This window comes from Vigna umbellata, chromosome 5 (genome assembly GCF_029865625.1).
Source record: "Vigna umbellata cultivar VRB3 chromosome 5, Vumbellata_1.0, whole genome shotgun sequence".
In the NCBI taxonomy this organism is placed as follows: Eukaryota; Viridiplantae; Streptophyta; class Magnoliopsida; order Fabales; family Fabaceae; genus Vigna; species Vigna umbellata.
The window spans coordinates 3,244,698-3,251,224 of NC_142169.1; the positions used below are offsets into that span (position 1 = coordinate 3,244,698).

Below are 6,527 nucleotides of genomic sequence, written 5' to 3' on the forward strand. Positions count from 1 at the left end.
AAATTATTAAAATATCCTTGGGTTTAAAGTAAGTTTTTCTTTGAATGAGGATTTTTTTTTCCATTAAAACTTGTACATTTTACTAAAATGTACCAACTAAAATAGACATTAGGTAAATTAGCAAACCCTTATATATATATATATATATATATATATATATATATATATAATTTTTGCTTCATTAATACCGACTTAAAAGCATATTAAAATTTCGTATAAAATAATCATCTTAATTAATTCTCAAATGATAATTACTATTTAATTAAAATGTTTCCTTTTATTTGTAGCCTTAAATTCGAGTAACAACGACAACCTCAAAAAAACATAATTAATGTATAAAAGAAAAAGGTTCACTACAAAAATAATTAATTTTAGGAGAGGTTTTTTCCGGCGGCTCTAGAAACCCCGAATAATTCCCGGCGGTTTATGGAAAACCGCCCCTAAAATATATTTTTTTTTAATTTTATAATACTTACGCACCCATATCCCCTTCCCCGCGCCTTTGGTCATTCGTTTCAGTAACATCTGTTCTAGTTTCAGATATTTTGAACCCTAAAACCTTCTCGTGTTCATCAAAATTTCCCCCAAACCCTACCCCGTACCACAATCTTCTCCTTCTTGGCTTCTTCTTTGGCTTGGCTTCATGTTCGTCTTCTCTTCTTGCTTGGCTTCGTGTTCGTCTTCTTCTGCGAGGTGGAGCGTCGAGGTGGAGACGTCGAGGTTGAGGCATCGAGGTGGAGGCGTCGAGGCATTTGTGGGTTGAGCGAGTTCGAGGTGCTCTGGTGGGCTCCCGCACTGACCGTCAAGGTAAGACTGTGTTTGATCTTGGCTGTCCGGTTTTGGCTCTCTCGTTCTTTGTTTGTTCGATCGACTGATGTTCGATCTTTTTGTGGTAACTCAAAACATTTTGTCTCTGGTTTGGTCTAACACTTTAATAACAATTTTTGAAACATTGAACTCCACAATCTAATCTTGCCATGCCAAAATCTGATATCTTTGGATGCATCTCGGCATCTAAAAGAATGTTAGCTTACCTTCAATCTGTTTCCGTGACTTCCTCGTTCTTAAACAGATGCACATAAGAATTACTAGTGTGACAAAGGCTATTGCTATTACAGTTAGAGAAGTGTTGCTCTTTCCTGCCAAAACAGAAACTTCAATAATTAATATATTTATAGGATTGAGGATAATAAATTAGTTCTCAACAAGTCTAATCACTTTCATGGAAAATAATTTTATCAAAAAGTGTTTCAATTTTGTAGGTTGAGAAACGGTAAAATGCACTAACTAATTTCTTAGAATTTATTAAAATCATCAAATTTTGAGTTTCAACATTTCAAGAAGGAGTTGACGTTTACCTTATATAGACAAGGTATCTATCGGAGGAAGAGGAAGAGCAGACACATTTGGTGCTGGTGCTGCTGGTATTTCAACATTGGTAGGATCATAGAAGTTGTATGTCTCATATCTGAAGTTACAACTAGGCTTTACAATTCGACCACCTTTCTTCAAACATTGAACTCCACTGTTGGAACAGAACTTGTAAGAGTTGCTTATAAGTGATGTGGCATGATGATACCCATTAAAAGTAAAATAAGACTTCATGAGAGTTTATTATAAGATCCTGGCATGGTAGTTGTTGTAATGCAATCTTTATAAAAGCCAACATATTGATGTTCAAAGTTGTTCTTTAACAATTTAGATGAGGCAAGGTAGTATCACTCTTGGTTAGGTGTGTTTGTTCATTATTCTAGCACTAATGCATTGGATCTTGTTAGAATTCTGGGTGTTTTGACGCGGTAGCATATCTTGTTCATCCTTGTTGAGTTCTTCTCTTCTTGGGAGAAAACCAACCTGTTTGCTTATTTATTTTATGCAGTGGGTTTTTCCTGGTTTCCTCTATCTAGGAACCTAACAGTCAGTCATCATGCTATTCTATTAGGATCGATAACTATGAATTTAATTGACGCTAAAAGTGTGTTCTATAAGAATAATGTGACTTTCTATGGAGTTGTTACCAGAGCTAGTTTTTGTATTTCTGTATCTGTAATGTGACACTGAAAACAACCTATTTTTTTCATCATGAAACAACACCATTCACTATCTGCTTTATCTGAAATGTTAATTGATTGTCAAATATTGATTTATTCAAGATAGTCCTGCTTAATAATTCTGAATCTGTGGCTGGCAGTAAGTCTTGGATTCTTTGATGATATTTATGTCCCTGCACATCGTATGCCCTACCCAAACCACTTTGTTGAGGAATACTTTTGTTATTAAACTTACTTATAATTTAAGCATTTTCAGAAGATATCTTGTGTTGTTTCTAGTTCTACTTGCCATTTCTTATTTGTGAGTTTGGTTTTTCCCATATAGGCAGCAGAGTTCAATGTTCAAGCAGCTCAACAAGGGATTGTTTACATTGATGAAGTGGACAAGATAACTAAGAAGGTTCTTTTCTAATTTTAATGGCTAAGTTCATAAATGCAATATATAACCAAAAACTGTATATTCTTTTTTCTTGTTGAGAACTTAGTTTTTAGATTCAAAGTACTGTTTATGGGGACTATTCATTTAGAGGATGCTGACTTTTTTTTATTAAGGGAAACTTGTACTGGAGAGATTTAAGATCGACAATGTTGTAATGATACTGAATGTTGAGTGTAAAAGGGCAACAAGAGAATATAATGTAGTGGATATCATCTATAAATAACAGAGGTTGAGAGAGAGATCTGTTTGTCATTTTAATAAATGATTATACTTTCAGAAAATAGAGACCAGTAGGGAACATGGTCTCTTGAATACCCTAAATATTATTAAAGTTAATTTCTTTTATACTCAGTGTCTGTTAGTGAAAAAAAGAAAATGTGGCTAGCTAGGTTGAGAACCTAGCTAATAGTTTAGTTAATGACTGAACATTTTGGTGCAGCTACCTTTTCCAATTATTATTTTCCTTTAACTTCCTCCTTTGTGTCCTTTCAAATTAAATTAAACTTTGACCAACAGTCGAGTAATTTTGAGGTTCAAAGTAAGATGCCATCTATGCACTAGCCTAGTACCTGCTTGCACTAAAAAAAAAACATTATTCACAGTAACATTACACCATATATATAGGTCTGGTTTACCACCCTTAGATATTAGGTCAGTAAGTAACACACTTGCTATTATTATTACATCTTCATTAAAAAAAAGTCTTATTCTTTATAAAGCATCTTTCTATAATATTTCGACATTAATATAAACACAAAAGCTTCTTTTCTCAATTTTGTTTTAGTCAAATCGATTAAGCTTTGTCATTAATATCCATTAAGGGAATAACAAGTTGGTGAAGTAAAGAGCAGTTCAAGAAAACAATAACCTAATGGAGATTGATACCTTTAAACACTTGATTGGTTATGTGTAAAAATACAGATCTTTGTAGTATGTGTAATATTTGTTTTTCTCTTAGCTTATAGAAATATTCTTCATTTATTTATGCGGATAATATGGTGGGATTTAGATAGAATCCAATGCCCCAGTATGATTATAAGATATGATTCCTGGCATCTCAACCAACACCAAAGACAAGGGGTTATTAAAACAAGACACAACCGTAATAAAAAAACATTATTCTAAGACATAAGTTATTATCATCGTCTCTAACTCAAAATTTTAAAACAATATTAATTTTCTTCTTTATATTATACTATTTTTATTTTTTCTTAAGTTAACTTCATGCTTAAATTCCTAGCAAGAAGAATATTTTTGGTACGCAGCTCCTTGGACTAATATGTGAAGAGAGGAGGATGTGGTTGTGAGAGAGAGAGTTGAAAAGAGGAGAATGAAATAAGTTGTGGGAATGGTGGTGGGGCATGAGATAGGAGTGTTTCTTTAAATCAATCATAGGAGGTGACCCTTGAAAGTGAAACCAGCACTGCCCACTCTGCATGTAGCAGAATTCTCCAAAGTTTTCAACTCTCCTCCAAATTAAAAATAGCCAGATGAAGTTACTAATAACCATATAACTAAAAGTACAAATGTTTTCACTAATGAAATAATTAGGAGACAGGAAAACAGAATTCAGGCATCAGAAGCACAAATGGTATATTATGTAGATGATGAGTTTGATAAAAATTGGTGCATCCCTGTACATATAAAGCCTAGAGACTTGTACAACATGAGTGAAGATGATGTTGACAAAGTTCATGAATGTGAACCGTTTCAACAACAAAACTTAGAAACATTATTTCCCGATGATGAAAGAAATATACCATTAACAAAGTTTTAATTTTAATTTTAATTTAGAAACATTATTCCCCTGCTTCCTCTCTGTGATGAACCAGTTCAATAATCCCATCTTCTCAACTACAATTCAATAGTATAACTTATCTCTAGATGGTCATGTGTATAATTGAAGTTGCTTTCTATTTGAATTAGTTTTGCACTTTATGTCTTTCTTCAAAGTATAAGTGAGGGGTGGATTTAAATAATGGTGGCTAGCACAAACAATGCTGAGTTATAGCCAAAAACATCCTTCATTAGCCTGGAATCTAGGCTAGCATTAAGATGTTGCTATTGGGGGACATAAGGGCAAGGTTCTTTCAAATTGATATAGTTTATGATTAAGTGAGTGAATAATGGAAACCATGAGGTGTTGTGGTGACAGTGGATTTAGTGATATTAGGAGACAGAGGGGGCAATCAACAGTGATGTTTCTTCTACCTTGGAAATTGATTTCTTAGCATAATGAAAACATTACAACATATAAGTTCTGGTGCTTCTGTTGGGTTGGTGGCTTGTATTAGGAGTAGAGAAGAGAAAAGGGTTCTTAAGGAGTTTATTAAGGAGTAAGGGGAGCAGTATTAGAATCACATGTTAATTGTATGGCTGGGAAGGTGATTCTTCTTGTCTCCTGTGTTTTTTTTTTCTGCATGCATCTGCACCTTAAACAACATTTCGTTTCAAGAACAATGTACCTAGCAAACATATTTTCCCATAGACAGCATAACAGAGGCTAGAAATACTTAATGCACAAATAATATTGTCATTTTGGAGTGATTTTTCTCGATAACTTAACAAGAGAGATAAAAAGATAACATCAAGAATTATGAGGTAAGATGAAAGTATCTAGTTTTATGTCTACAAACTCTCTGTTTTAGTCTATACTTTTATGATTTTTTTATTAAATATATTATCGACTAATTATTATGTTATATTGTAGGTATCTGATCAAGGGAGTGGGCCAAACAATGGATGTAATGAAGAAAAAAAATTAGATATTGTTATTGAATACTTTTATGAGTCATACTTTTAGTATTGAACATCTATATTGAACATATGTAATGAACCTCTTTCTTTTTAATTTTTATGTATGAACAATTAGTTGTATGAATGATATTAGGTTGAACAATGTAGTTTATTTTATACAATATTATTAAATTTTAGTTCATATTAATTTATTGTTTGTTTTGTCAATAAAATCATTTTTATTATAATCTAATTTTATTACAATAAAAAAAATGAACTATACAAATTCCCGGCGGTTTTAAAATCCCGGTAAACTAAACCATCAAAAGTAGGGGCAGTTTTGAGATAACCCCTGCTAGTTCCGGCGGTTTTTGAGTAGTCCTGCTATTCCCGACGGTTTTCATAAAGCCCCAACTAATTCCGGCGGTTTCTAAAAAACTCCTGGAAATTCCGACGGTTTCTACAAAACCCCTGGAAATTCCGGCGGTTTCTGGGAACCCCCGCTAATACTGGCGGTTTTTTCAGAACCGCCGGTACTTGCTTGGCGACGGACGTTTTCCCACCGGTTTTTCCAACCGCGGGAAATATGATTTGCGGGGGTTAAAACCGCCGGTAACATTTTAAAAAACCCCCGGTAAAAATACAGAATTTTGTAGTGGGTGTTGCTCCCTCCACCACCACAGCCTTCTCCCTCCACCTCCCCTTTACTATTTTGCCCCTCAGTAAAATTTTATTTTTAGAATTATTGTTTTTTAATTTTACTCATTTATAACATATTTCACTGATAACCTACGTAGTTCCTTGTATGAGTAAAATATTTTTCTGCAAAGCTCATTGATCGTGAAAAGAATTATCAAGCAATCTTCCTCTTGCTTTCGGTGCAGTACGTGGTGCAGTGCGTTTGTGGTGTAATGTGCTTGTCGTGGTTCCTCTCCAGGTACGTAGTCATAATCCTTCCAATAATCCTAAACCCTAAACCCTAAACCCTAAACCCTTCCAATAATCTTTCCAATAATCCTTTAACCCTAAAACGTAAAATGAAAACGAAGCCTAAACGGATGACATCCTTCAACGGATGTCAACATCCGTTTAAGGCAAAATGGATGTCGACATCCGTTTCGCCTTAAACGGATGTTGACATCCGTTGAAGGATGTCATCCGTTTAAGCTTTGTTTTAACTTTATGTTTCTGTTATTATTTTATTAGATATTTTAATATTTTGATTTATTATTTTTGAATATCTTTTTAATGTATTTTAATAATGTATATTTATATTAGTTTATATTTAAATATTAAAATAA

General features: G+C 33.5%; 1 long non-coding RNA gene across 1 annotated transcript; it reads left to right on the forward strand.

The window, feature by feature from the left end:
• The first annotated feature begins 483 nt into the window (after nt 1-483).
• Nucleotides 484-5,434, forward strand: LOC148197533 (uncharacterized). Its single transcript, XR_015786695.1, has 3 exons — nt 484-807; nt 2,377-2,451; nt 5,201-5,434. It is a non-coding gene; the product is annotated as an uncharacterized LOC148197533 (long non-coding RNA).
• The last annotated feature ends 1,093 nt before the right edge of the window (nt 5,435-6,527 follow it).